General features: G+C 38.2%; 1 protein-coding gene across 1 annotated transcript in view; it reads left to right on the top strand.

The window, feature by feature from the left end:
* The first annotated feature begins 8,850 nt into the window (after positions 1-8,850).
* The window catches only part of LOC107574396 (vitrin), a 47,583-nt gene continuing 42,635 nt past the window's right edge, over positions 8,851-13,798 (top strand). The window contains exon 1 of the mRNA XM_016260833.1: positions 8,851-8,895. The gene's annotated coding sequence lies outside the window, so the exon portion shown is untranslated. The remainder of the gene's footprint in view (positions 8,896-13,798) is intronic.

Raw genomic sequence — 13,798 nt, 5'->3', positions numbered from 1 at the left:
GCGTAGGTCACGATAAGCAGACAGAATCACAGGGGCGAGACAAGAGGGAGAAATCCAAGAAAACAGGCAAAGATCAGAAACCGCAAAAACAGGCAAGGCAAGGCAAAACAAGGAAAACACGGAGACTCGGAAAGGGGTAACGGCTAAACAATACTCAGCCAAGAAATGTGGTTAGAGTGGGTGTTATATAGTGAATGAGGTAATTAGAAACAGCTGTGTGCAATGAGTGCAATCAGGGCAGTGTGCAAATTGTGCAAAGAATGATGGGAAATGTAGTCCGGGGTGCTATGCAACAGTTTGTGTTGTGCGAGAGTCAATGAAATGGAAAGGGTGACCTCTGGTGGTGAATAAACGGAAGTCCATGGACTGAATTCGTGACACCAGTTCTCTTCTGGCCAAATGAACGAATGTAGTGTGATTTTTTTTTCAGGCTGCATCATAAATCAGATATGTGCATTGATATCATTCAAAATTGTACATCCATCTTCTGCGTAAAGATCAGGATACGTCATACTGATATTTGGTGGGAAGGAAAAAGTTGCAGTTTGTCCAGCAGACTGAAACATAAAGGCAGAGCTGCCATTTAGCTAGTAGTAGCTGGCTGGCTTATCATTGGCCGTAAGCATGATGAGACTGTGTTGCGGCGGTCATAGCTGGTCCTGGTATGGTGTGTTCATAGCTGGCCATAAGTGTCTGTGCTGAGGAATTGTCTAACTGTTGTGGTCTTCACTGACATTTAAGGGCTGTGTTGTGGTTGTACCTGGGTGCAGGTCCATATGGCCTGGATACAGACCGGATCAGGTTGAATATGCAATAATTCTTCCAACCTGTTCGCTACTGTCTAATTTCTTATTATTTTATTACATATAGTTGAAGGGGGTTGCTATAAAAATAATTTTAAACAAAGGAATTTCATTTCAAAATAAATGCATGTCAAAAAAATTATAATATAAATAAATAAAATCAATGTTTTCTGTATAGCTGTTTTAATATTGTTACGGAGCGACTGACATGAGAGACGTGTGGATCCATCTGCAAAGCTTTATTTTAAAACGTGGTGAAAACAGGCTTGGGTCAGTCACCAGCAAATAGATATAGACAAGGCAAGACGAAAGAGTAATCCATATACAGGCGTGGGTGAAATGACGGCAAACGTAATGCAGAGGGCGAGGCAAACAGTAATCCAAAAACATGCAAGAATCCAGACAAGGGGCAAACAGAGTCCAAACGACAAAACAACAGAGAAATCCAAAACAGGCAAGTGATCAAGAAACAGGCAATCAGGCAACACGACGTGGCTAGGCTCAGACTAGAACTAGGAACTTGAAACTAGGACTGGGAACTGGCTCCGTAAAGTTGCTAACGCAAGAACGTGATACACGCAAACAATACTCGCCGTTGAATGGTGGTTTGAGACTGATCTTTGTAGTGTGTGTAATTGGCTGCAGGTGAGAAAGCAATCAGTGAAATAGAACATGGGAAATGTAGTCCGGGGTGACATGTAGCAGTCTGTGTAATGTGAGAGTCAATATAATGGGAGGGCAGAGACCTCAGAAGACCACAGACAGGATGCATGACAAATATACACCTTTTCCGGGATAAGTTATATATTAGGCGGGGGTTTGGGGGTGGGGGTGGTGGGGGAGTGTAGTGTACTTTAACTGGCAAACATTAAATAATACCTTTATTACTGTTACTCACATGGTTTACTCTGAACACACTCCTTGACATCATCGGTCATTTCCCAACAAATTTAAGCCAGCATAGCCATTAACAGGCTATTTTGTGCTTCACAGTTCATGCACACAAAAGCCTCTGTGTCTGAAATGTTTTAAAGAAGTGAACTTGTATTTCAAGTTTTAAAAAGGTCTATGTGCAAGTTTACATCTGGAAGCCCTACATGTCATCATCTAACACAATGCTGGGATACATTCAAGTTAACATAAAACCGAAACTGACCCTGTTAACGATACTTTTAACACGTGTTCCAGGTCTTTCTTTAACCTGCCATAGAGATACTTCCTATCCAATCAAGACCCACGCAAATATTTTCTTTGTTGAATATCTTGTTAGATGATGGAAGTATTGGTTGCATGTTGACTGTCCTCATAGTTCTTATTGAACTGCATTTAACCCTCTCTGAACTAAAACAGAGAATTGCAATTGTCAGTACCCTCTCTCTGACAGCACCCTTAACTTGACCTGAAGTGCCATCTTTCAGATAAGACATACTTTTTTAGCATTTGATTTGGATGTGTGACATCACTCAAAAAGTCTGGTTAAAATGGTGTGAAAATAACTTTGGATGCTATTATTTCAGTTGTTATTATCAGTACTGTTCAACACTTTGTTGTTTGTAAAATACACTGCAAATTTCAGTTTAACTTAAATTGCTGAACACTCTTGAATAACTTGGTTTGAGTAACTAAATACACACTTTTAGTAATTAATGGTAAATCAAATCAATGCAAATTTTGAACTATTTTTAGCTGATAGTATGCTAATGGAAGCATATATATTTAGACGACAAAACAATACAGGAGTTTGACAGGAAAGAGAATAACACAAAACAGATTATGACCTTTTATTTATTATTGTATTTAGTATTTTCTATTGATCTGCAGCTACAGATGTCAACAGTTTAAATTATGACAATATTAAATTGTTTAAATTGATTTAAAAGTCAAAATATTTATTATTCCTTCTTATAGAGACTGTTTGATTTAGTTTACCCCTAAATGTTAATTAATGCATCAACTATCAAACATGTACTAACTTGTAGTTCAGGATGTGTTATTCATGCATGAATCCTTATGACTCCAGTCGTAGTTAAGGATAGCTCTTGATTGATTCACAATTAGCTCATGTCTTCACTAATCATGAGTTCATGTTGAAGTCAGTATTAATTCAGGTATTAGTACATGATTATTCATGAACTATTATTGTTGTAAAGTGTTACCAGCCAGCGGCAGGTCTTGACACTCATATTCTGAGTACATAACAGTGATTAGGACACCGTGTCATGTCTTCAGGAACCGCAGTGACAATAGCCACTGAAGATTATGTCATCAGTGGTGTTACATAAAATGACAGCAAGGCGTTCTGTTGTTCTTCATGGGATACCTGTTGCATCTGTCATGTTTTTGTGACGTTTTTGAAGTAAATGTGTCTTTTCACAATTTGTTGCAACACACAGCAAAGGTGACGAATGCTTCTAGAAATCCCTGGTTGAGTGTGAGTCGTGACATGACATGCGGCCAAGTATGGTGACCCAAATGCATTTTTTTTTTTTTTTGCTGCCATTCTCAGCGCCCGGGGAGCAGTGCCTTGCTCAAGGGCACCTCAGGTATTGAAGGTGGAAGAGAGCGCTGTACATTCACTCCCCCCACCTACAATCCCTGCCGGTACGAGACTCGAACCCGCAACCTTTGGGTTACAAGTCCAACTCTCTTACCATTAGGCCACGACTTCCCCTTAACTTTAAGAGACAAGCAAAGCAGAGAAGTGTTGTATAGCAGATAAATGACAGCGCAGGTCAAGGGTTTATCCCCAAAGCGCAGGCTGTCTGTGCTCAAAGGAAACTGTTAGGAGGCTGCTAGAGTTTTGCACATTACATCCAGAGAATTGCAGGAGTTGGGCTGCAGGCAAGTTTTAAGACAAGGGACATACTGTGAGCGTGTCGTCCTCGCAGGGAATCGGGTTACAGGTGGGGTGTTGGTGCCTGAAATCATAGACCTTTTCAAGCCTAGAGGGGTGAAAGGATTCAAAGAGGGTAAGGCAAATGCAATACTTGCTGTATTTGCCTTAAAATTTCCCAACACTTCTGTCGTACCTGATGTTCTTAAAAATAGATATTTTGGATTACCAACGGCCTGATATCCTGTATTACAGTAATGTGGTACTACTATGTATTACTGAACTTTAAGATGATTACTGACAACTGAGGGATGATGAAAAATATCCAGAAATATCATGGACTTTACCTTATATCCCTACATACACTCCACAAGAAACTTAAGGAATTAGTAATAACACAGTCATAGCAGGTTCACCATTTACTATTTAATAACTACTTTTTTTTCATAGTTCCCAGATGGCTACTAGGAACTGCTGTACACAGGTTCATAATTAATGCAAATAATCAGGGTTTGACATTAATTGAATATTATATACAGTATCAGTAACATTAATGCTTGTCCTGGACAAGTGGATTTTTTGAAGGGGAAACTAATCTGATTTCGGCAAGAATTATTCAGATTTTATTACATTTGGTGTAAGTGGCGATTGGATAATGCATTGACGGTAACAAGGTCACGCCAGTTGTGGCTCGCGCAGTCTGTTAGTGTTTGAAAGAGAGACCGGTGGAGAAATCAAAACAAATAAACACAACTGCCCACAGAAGAAACATACTGCAGTAAAAAGGTTCTTTTTATATTTGCCACTCATAAAGACAGGCACTTGCTTCATTCTTGAATGAATCAGCAGTTTGAACGAATCCTTTGAATGAATGACTCAGTGACTCACTCATTAACACACTTGCTGCCACCTACTGGTTTATTTTCATATTTAAAAGTATCCTATCATTGCATTTCCCCCAACATTTCTTATTTGTATATAAAAAAATAAAAAAACTGATTTAAAACACATAACATTATTTATGCAGTTATAATTTTACAGTGTAAATGTGTTCATGCTACATCTCAGCATCATTAACTGTCTGTGTAAATGCATCTAAATGCCATTGACTTCAACTGCTTCTGTTTCTTCTGCTGTAGAAAGATCAGTTTTGTTGAAAATTATTTCATTTGATTGGTAACAACCCTATAGTGCAGGGGTCACCAAACGCGGTCCTGGAGGGCCGGTGTCCTGTAGAGTTTAGCTCAAACTTGCCTCAACACACCTGCCTGGAAGTTTCAAGTGTGCCTAGTAAGGCCTTGATTACTTTGGTTCAGGTGTGTTTGATTAGGGTTGGAGCTGAACTCTGCAGGACACTGGCCCTCCAGGGCAGAGTTCGGTGATCCCTGCTATAGTGTATTATTATATTAACTGAAATTATTAATAAAATGTAAGAATTTGATATGAAAGATGATGCATACTTGTACATTTAATAAGAGTAGGGGTAAAAAAACGATCCTTTATATAGACAAGAAATGACCAGGAAATCAATGTAGGTACATTTCAGTGTGCAGTAATTTTGGAAAACCACTAGCCACAGTGGCTGGTGAGCAAAAAACTCAATGTCAAGCCCTGCAAATAATGCATAATGTATAAGTCATTTTGAGGTTTTGTTAGGTTTTGGATAGTAATGACTCGAGTGTTATTACATCTTATTGATAGTAATTCCTTCTGAGAGATCTAGTGGGTACTGACATTTATCGGTCTCAGTATTAATCATTTTATGCTAAAGGTTTGCTTAGTTAGTAGTATAGAGTTGCAAACCTCAATCTTCCCTCATCTTGTAGACGATAAACTTCCCCTATATGCATGAAGAGCAGAATCCTTCTCAATCTTCTGGTGTAGATTTAAAACATAAATCATGTCAATTATATTCATTTTTTAACAGCCAAGAAATGATAAACAGAGTGCCTGATTTGCTCATTATATCCTAACAATAGTGCAGACAAGTTTTTTGCTAAATGTTTAAAGGTCTGCCAGGGCTGCAGTTTGTGACAGACCTCTCTGGAATGCTGTGACCGACAAAAGCTTCTTTTACTGCCGTCATTGAGACTCTGAGATACGCCACCTTAATTATTTTACCTCTCTCATGCCGTCCAGTTGCCTTGGACATGCTGACTCTGAAGTAAGCAAAACAACTTCATTAAGTGGGGCACTTTGGGTTACTGAGATGTGTACAGTCTTGGGATTGCAAGTCTGGCCACCAAACTAGACGCTGAGGTCTGGTGTGGCATTTATAATGGCTTGGTGGCCTTCACAAATGCTGCCAATGATTTCTTTCAGTAAATGGCTTCTCTAGTCTGTATTCTTTCAGTCTTCTAATGCTTAGCTTACGAATGAGTAAGTATGGGATCAACACAGTGCTGGCAGGAATGAGTCTCAAGCAGACCGGAGTAGGACCTTGGCCTGTCACAGAGTGTTGACTATTCCATTACTGATGTTTAGTGTATCATACTGTGCAGTTCTCTGGTTCGAACTTAGACATTTTAAAACGTGGATCTAGGAGTCCCACTAATTGAAGCCATGCCGAAGAACTGTAACCAAACCTTTCTGTTTCCCTTTTCAAAGCTTTCTGAGTTAGTGTTGAGGTCAAAAGTTGCATACTGTCATTTATGAGCACAATGTGGCTTTGAGGTGGTAGTAGTTTGGTCTCTTTATCTTTGGGCTGGCTACAACACTGCTTATTATTGCCTGTTTGTATCTACTTTGAACAATGACTGACTTCTTTCACTGGCAGAAAAGTGAATATATATATATATATATATATATATATATATATATATATATATATATATATATATATATATATATATATATATTATTGTCAGACTCTGTTTCTGACAATGTCTGTCTTGTGTTGTGTTTTGTTCCCCACGTGCTCCATGTAATGTTTATGCCCTTATTTGGTCTTCCTGTTCCTGTTCCTGTTCTCTGATTAGGTTAATTTGTCCCAGGTGTTTCCTATGTTTATTATGACATTATTTCTAGGTGTTCCCCATTTAGTTCAGAATACTTTAGCCCTGTGTTTTTTCATGGTTTCTTTGTTCGGTATTGAATGTCTGTATGTGAATGTCAACCTCCTAAGCTAAGCTAAGTTAAGTTCTCCTTGTTGATGTACTCCGCGCTCCGTGTGTGTGTGTGTGTGTGTGTGTGCGTGCGTGCGTTTATTCACAATATAAAAATACATTTAGTGTTCTTTTCAAACTCTGGCTCTAAATTTGTCTAAATACAGATTAGACAAGATAGTACTGTCATTGCATTAATTAGAGACCATATAGTGAGTCACTTTTTTTTTTTTTTTTTTTTTTTAAACATTCGTACATGGTAGTTCATTTGCATCAGCCTTTTATCTGCTCCTTATGGTCACAGCAGTAATCAGCTTCACTCAGGCTGAATTTAGTTGAAGCTGTTATTTACCAGAGCCAAACTCTCACTGTGTTATTTACAAACCTCACTGTAAATCCTGCAGTCATAAATTTAGCTGGCATAGAATGAACACTGACCAAAACCCAAAAAAGGGATCTTTCAAATCCACCTTTTGTGTACATAGAAAAAGTCTTAGATCCAGCTCATCAGCTCATGACAAATGGGGGCAAAAACAAAAGTGTTTATAATTTTGTTCAGTGTGTATATATATATATATATATATATATATATATATATATATATGCTAGATGGCCATCTGCTAAAATCTTTATATCATTTATGTTACAATTACAGTTACAATTATATCATTAAAAAAAAAATTTATTCTCATTTTCCACTAGATATTTTCATCTTCATCTCATCAGCAATTTTGATTTTGGTACGCTCTGCAGCAGCTGACCACTAAAGGCCCTGGTATACTTCACTTTCCATGTTCGGTTCCGTCTCAATGCCGGCTCAACATCGTGAAGTCTATCAACCATCAGCAATGGACGAGGGTATCGTCTAACGACCCTACTTTACTACTATATAGCCTATATAGAGATGAGCTGGACCACTGGCATTGCAATGAATGTGAGAAACTGAAGTACCCAACATGGCAGCTTTAGGAAAGTAAGTTATATCTAAATAAATAAACAACAACAACAACATTGCCTTGTCTTTCGATCAGTTCTTGCTATGTGATTTAACAATAGCACATTTAACAATAACAGAAATATTAAACATGCCTGGCTTCCCGATGCAAATTGGGGAAAGAGAGGATGTTATTGTAAACACGACTTTATTTCCAGATAATATAAAACACAGGTGTGCCCTTACTCCAGGATGTTGAATAAAGCCAGCCAATCAGATTAGAGTTTATGAGATGGAGAAAGCACTTTCCAGAAGAAAGAAACTCCAGGTTTAGAATGAATGAAAATCAACTGCAGGTAACGTTATGAACTCACTGGCCAGTTTGGAGGGTTATTATAGTAGCGAGGAGACAATAAATTTGAAGTTTAGAATGAAAGAAATGCTGTTTTATCCTTAGAGAATTTGCAACAGGTATGATTCTACTCTTTCATTTGTATGATAGACTATCTGCAAACTATGCTTGACTATCATACAACTGAAAACAATCCAATAATTCATAATCTGCTTTTATAATAAATAGATGTTTATCTAAGCTGCTCTCTCTCTCTCTCTCTCTCTCTGAATAGTTCTGAATAGCCTGCAGATTGGATGATGAGTGAAAAAGTTATGGGCTATAATGACGGAGACATGCCGATGTTCTGTACCGCAAGAAAGACTATAGATATATAGATGGGGAGTTTTGGTTGTGACCTTGATGATTGTTCACAGCTGTGCGTGTGTTTAGGGTGGGACTGAAGGAGGCAGCAACTTTCCCCCCTCCAGCATCACAATAATTCATAATCTGCTTTTATAATAAATAGATGTTTATCTAAGCTGCTCTCTCTCTCTCTGAATAGTTATGAATAGCCTGCAGATTGGATGATGAGTGAAAAAGTTATGGGCTATAATGACGGAGACATGCCGATGTTCTGTACCGCAAGAAAGACTATAGATATATAGATGGGGAGTTTTGGTTGTGACCTTGATGATTGTTCACAGCTGTGCGTGTGTTTAGGGTGGGACTGAAGGAGGCAGCAACTTTCCCCCCTCCAGCATCACACACACACACACACACACACACACACACACTGACAGGTCAAGCAAAACTTTAACGCGCTGAGCAGCAGTGCGCTTGACTGGAGTTTCAAAGTGTCTCTGCGCGTCAGCCGAGCAGCTCCAAAGGTAAGATCACCACCCATTTCACTAACTTTCATGTGGTTTCGGTTTCTCTGTGAAAAAAGCAAAAACATTTCAGATTAGTTTGAATTACCGGCGGCTCTGTGGTTTAGTCTTTTCTCCCCCTACACCCAGGATTTAATCTAAAATGTTTCCCTAATTATAGAGACAGTCAGTCAGACGTCACTGACAGATGCGTGCTTTAGGGAATGCACGGAGATCCATTCACGTATGAGTTCACTCGCATCGGGAGATGTACGTCGTGCTGAACCTGCAACCTCACTCCGCTGGGAAGAAGCATTTTGCGTCCAGTTCTTACAGCTCTGCTATAGTAATTCTGTCACATTGGTGCATGTGTCTTGTGTTTATAACAGCAGTGAGGAATCGCTAAGAGCTTGATCAGACTGGCTTGTATTGAGTGAAGGATGTGTGTCTGTGTGTGGAGGAGATGTGAAGGGAAGCGTAGAGACATGTCTGCTCTTTGAGGACTGCGGGTCTGCTGGGTTTCTCCTGCTGTTCTTTGTTCTTCAGCTCAGAAGCTGTGCTAACCGTCTCTGGATGTGTCAACATTCATTATTCCCGCATACATACAGCATGTATACATTTATACACTCTCAGAGCTGTGGTGCTAATGTAGGCAGGTATTGCAGGTCTAAATCCAGCTTGTGACATTTCCAAATCACCATAAATTCCTGTCCATTTACTCTATATGCAAAGTGTCAAAAAAAAAAAAAAGTGGGTTCAGTTGGTTTATTAAATTTGTTAAAGAATCAAGTGGCTTTTAGTTTAACGTACTTTACAGTGGATGCAAGTTAACTACTAAAAAGTTGATGAAATAATCTTTTTTGCTGATCTGCAGTCTTCCTCATCTGAAAAGAAACATTGTCTGGAAATAAACAATATATGACTCAACTTGCACTCAGGTGTATACACATTTTCATCCAATCAAATGCTGTCAATGACAATGGCCCTCCCTCTGTTTTGACTTGACACCCATAAGCATTAGTAATTACTAAACAACTATGTACAACTAAGTATGTGCATCATCCTGCAGCGTTTGTGCTCCAGACATGATTTCTCAGATCATGTGTGTTTTTGAGGAGAGTGTGCTGTTACTTTACTGAGTGATCAGGCACACCCTTTCCCCCCTGCTGTACAAGAAAACAGGTGAGATGATAATAATAATAATAATAAATATAGCTACCAGGGTTCAAGTGTTTTAAGGCCTTTATATGACATGGATGCTGTTGCAGGAACGTATTTTGAGCTGGGGAGGCTGGGAAATAAAACGGGGGGTCACGTGACAAGAGTGATGCGAGAAGACTGATACTATATGATGGCGGATCCAAAGCGCAACTTTTGTTAATAAAACTTTCATTTATTCGTTTAATAGCATATAAGTGAGAGTGTTTGTTGCTCGGTTTTCATAAAAAAATAACAATGAACCACAAACTAAGCATTCGTTTTAAATAAGGGAAAATACCTTATTTATTTGGGTTACAACGGCTATATCCATCTTATTCATTTTGTCAATGCAAGGTAGATGTTTAATATATGCGAATTTGCCATTGTACTATTTTATGGCTGATGTGTTTTAATTAATAAGATAATAAACCTACGATCAAACTATGATCGTTTTAAGGTAGCCTAAGGGGAAATCCATAGGCTATTTATTTGTGTTAAACGCGAGTAAAACATATCCTTATTTATTTTGTTAATAAAAGTTCAAAGTTTAATGTTTTTTTTTCTTTTTCTTTTTCTTTTTTCGATTAATAATAATGAGCCATAAGCATGCATTTAAGGGGAAAATCCAAAAACTTTACATTTATTTGTGTTACAACACAGGTACATCAGTCCAACCCGATCTCATGAAAGTGCGTATAAATAGTACGCCAAATAAAAACGAAAACTCGTGGTATTGATATGCAAAAATGGACTTTGGCGTGTATATGCTACGCGATGGGTAGATTTAGGGTTGTGAAGTAGATGCGTATCATACGCAAAAACTGCGTATCATATGCACGCCAAACACAAGCGTATCATATGCACAGCAAAGTCCATTTTTGCGTATAAATACCACAAGTTTTCATTTTTATTTGCCGTACTATTTATACGCATTTTCATGAGATCAGTCTTATTCAGTGGCTTAGCGAGTCAGCCCCGGGCCCATATGCAAAAAATTTGTACGGCCCCCCAAAACGTTATGGGCTCCAACTCGGTTAACTTAACTTAGGCCCTATTGTTGACCTTTCGGAAGTAAATAAAGTTACGTGAATCGTGACTATTCACAAGCTGTTTTATTTAGGGTAGGCTATAGGCTAATGCTTGGAAATGTTGTTTAAAGTTGTATTATTATTAACGTAAATATTATGACGTTAATCTTATTTATTTAGTTATTTTTAAACGTGGCACAAAAATGCTGCCATATAGGCTACTGAATGCAAACACAATTTTGGCGCATCAGCCCAAAAAACAAATAAACAAAACAAAAAATTAAAAACAAAAAACAAACAAAAAAAGTAAAAAAAAATAGTGAGGAGTTATTTGAATTATTTGTTAATAAACTAATGTGTTCTGAGTCAATGTTGCAAAAATTAATTTGACGAACCTGACTAGCCATCCTCATTGGACATGCCTTTAGGGAGAAATGCATCTTTACGGATTACATAATGAAAGAGTTTTTGTTTTCGATTTGAATTATTTTGTTTTAAAATAGTCATTTAAAGCATTTTATAGATATATTTATCATGTCGGTGAAGGGCTCCTGCTCAAGACCAAGACGACAGAAAGCGCATCCTGTTTGTTTTCCTTATTTTACAAAAGCACAAGGTTTTGTTGATATTGTGAGTGCACACAAATACAAGTAGACCCTTTGCAGTTCCGAATGATGTATACTTTTACCTTTATGAGCAAAAATGACAGCGTATTTTTACGTTTCCGCTGTTATTAAAAATAAAATGCAAGTGATCGCGCTGGTGCCTCCATGTCCTGCAGAGTGCGCTTTAGCTTCCACTCTCCACACAAACGATTGGATATGTGCCTAACAGCGCTCATTTATCTTGGTTAAATGTTTAAATTAATACTGTGAAATGCAAAGTGAAAAGTGTTTTATGTCTGTTTATTTTAGACAAGTCGTGTTGGTTTTAGAAGGCTAAATTGATCAAACATATGCTCAACTCACTGTCTATCTCTGGCAGCTTGGCCATTCCTTAAAAAAACTAAAACCTGAATTTAACAAACATAAAATGCTTCAAACATATTTCTAAATTAACTTAATAAAGAAACAAAAAGAAATTGACCACTTTGCCATTAAAAACCAAAACGGAACTATTTTAATAGCTGTGTAATGGGGAAGAGAGAGAGAGAAAAAAGACATGGGATCCAGTCGGACTCGGGCCGAGAATTATCATAAAGCTGTTGGACAAGGGCCGTGCAGGGCTCTATTCGTTCCCTCGTTGCCCACAAACTGCCCGGGACCATATGCGCCTGCATACCCTGCATAACCAGACGCTACGCCACTGATCTTATTTGTTCTTATCTGTTCATAAAAGTTTTATGTTTAATATAAGCGACTTTGTCATTGTAGCATTGTTGATGTTGTGTGTGTGTTTTTCATTAAGAGTAATATTAAATCAACCTTAATAATTAATTTTGTTTCAAGAATAGGAAAGACCTAACATTAAAGATCAAAACAAGCGCTACAGATGTGAGAATGCAAGATTTGTTGCTGCTGAGGTAGACACTCTTGCTCTTTCTCTTCTGTCTGTAGAAATTGTTGTTAATTCTTAATTTGGGTACGGCAGAGACATGTTACAGGCTATAATATAATCCAAAAATCATGGCAACAAATGATTTTTTAAGTCAGTTTAATAAGTTTAATCAGTTGAAACGACTTTCACAGTCAATTTGATTCAATTTAACTCATATTTAATTGTTGCTTCATTTATTTTTAACACCGCACCCCCAGCATCCCCATTTTTTCGTGGGCTACACTCCAGGAGGTGCTGCAGCACCCTCAGCACCCCTACTTATACGGCAGAGACATGTTACAGGCTATAATATAATCCAAAAATCATGGCAACAAATGATTTTTTAAGTCAGTTTAATAAGTTTAATCAGTTGAAACGACTTTCACAGTCAATTTGATTCAATTTAACTCATATTTAATTGTTGCTTCATTTATTTTTAACACCGCACCCCCAGCATCCCCATTTTTTCGTGGGCTACACTCCAGGAGGTGCTTCAGCACCCCTACTTACCGCGGTAATGAGTACATTGCATAAGTATTCAATAAATTAAATAAATATTTAGCTGAAGCACCTTTACAACCTCAAGTCTTTTTTTGTTTGATGCCACAAGCTTTTCTCATCATCATTTGGCAATTATCTGCCATTCTTCACCTCACCTCTTCACCTTTCAAGCTCTGTCAGGTTGGATGGGGGCAGACGCACATTTTCAGGTTTCTCCAGAAATATTTGATTTGGTTCAAGCTCAAGCTGTGGCTGGGCCACTCAAGGACATTCACAGAGTTGTCTATAAGCCACTCTTGATGTGTGCTTACGGTCATTGTCTTGTTGGAAGGTGAACCTTCTGCTCAGTCTGAGGTTCTGAATGCGCTTGACTCGATTTTTATTAAGGCTATCTCAATATTTTGGTGCATTGAGCTTTTCTTCTACTCTAATGAGTCCCTCAGTCCCTGCTGCTGAAAAACAGCCCCACAGCATGAGGCTGCTACCAGCACACTTTACTTTTGGGATGGCACTCTGCAGGTGATGAGCAGATTTGGTTTCCTTCAAAAATGATGCTTGGAATTGAGGTTCATCAGACCAGAGAATATTATTTCTCACAGTCTGAGGGTCCTTTAGTTGCTTTTTTGCAAATTCTAAGTGTGTTTTCATGTGTCTTCACT

Source organism: Sinocyclocheilus grahami, unplaced genomic scaffold (assembly GCF_001515645.1).
Source record: "Sinocyclocheilus grahami isolate Dianchi unplaced genomic scaffold, SAMN03320097.WGS_v1.1 scaffold2210.1, whole genome shotgun sequence".
In the NCBI taxonomy this organism is placed as follows: domain Eukaryota; kingdom Metazoa; phylum Chordata; class Actinopteri; order Cypriniformes; family Cyprinidae; genus Sinocyclocheilus; species Sinocyclocheilus grahami.
This window is presented reverse-complemented; position numbering and strand designations above follow the sequence as displayed.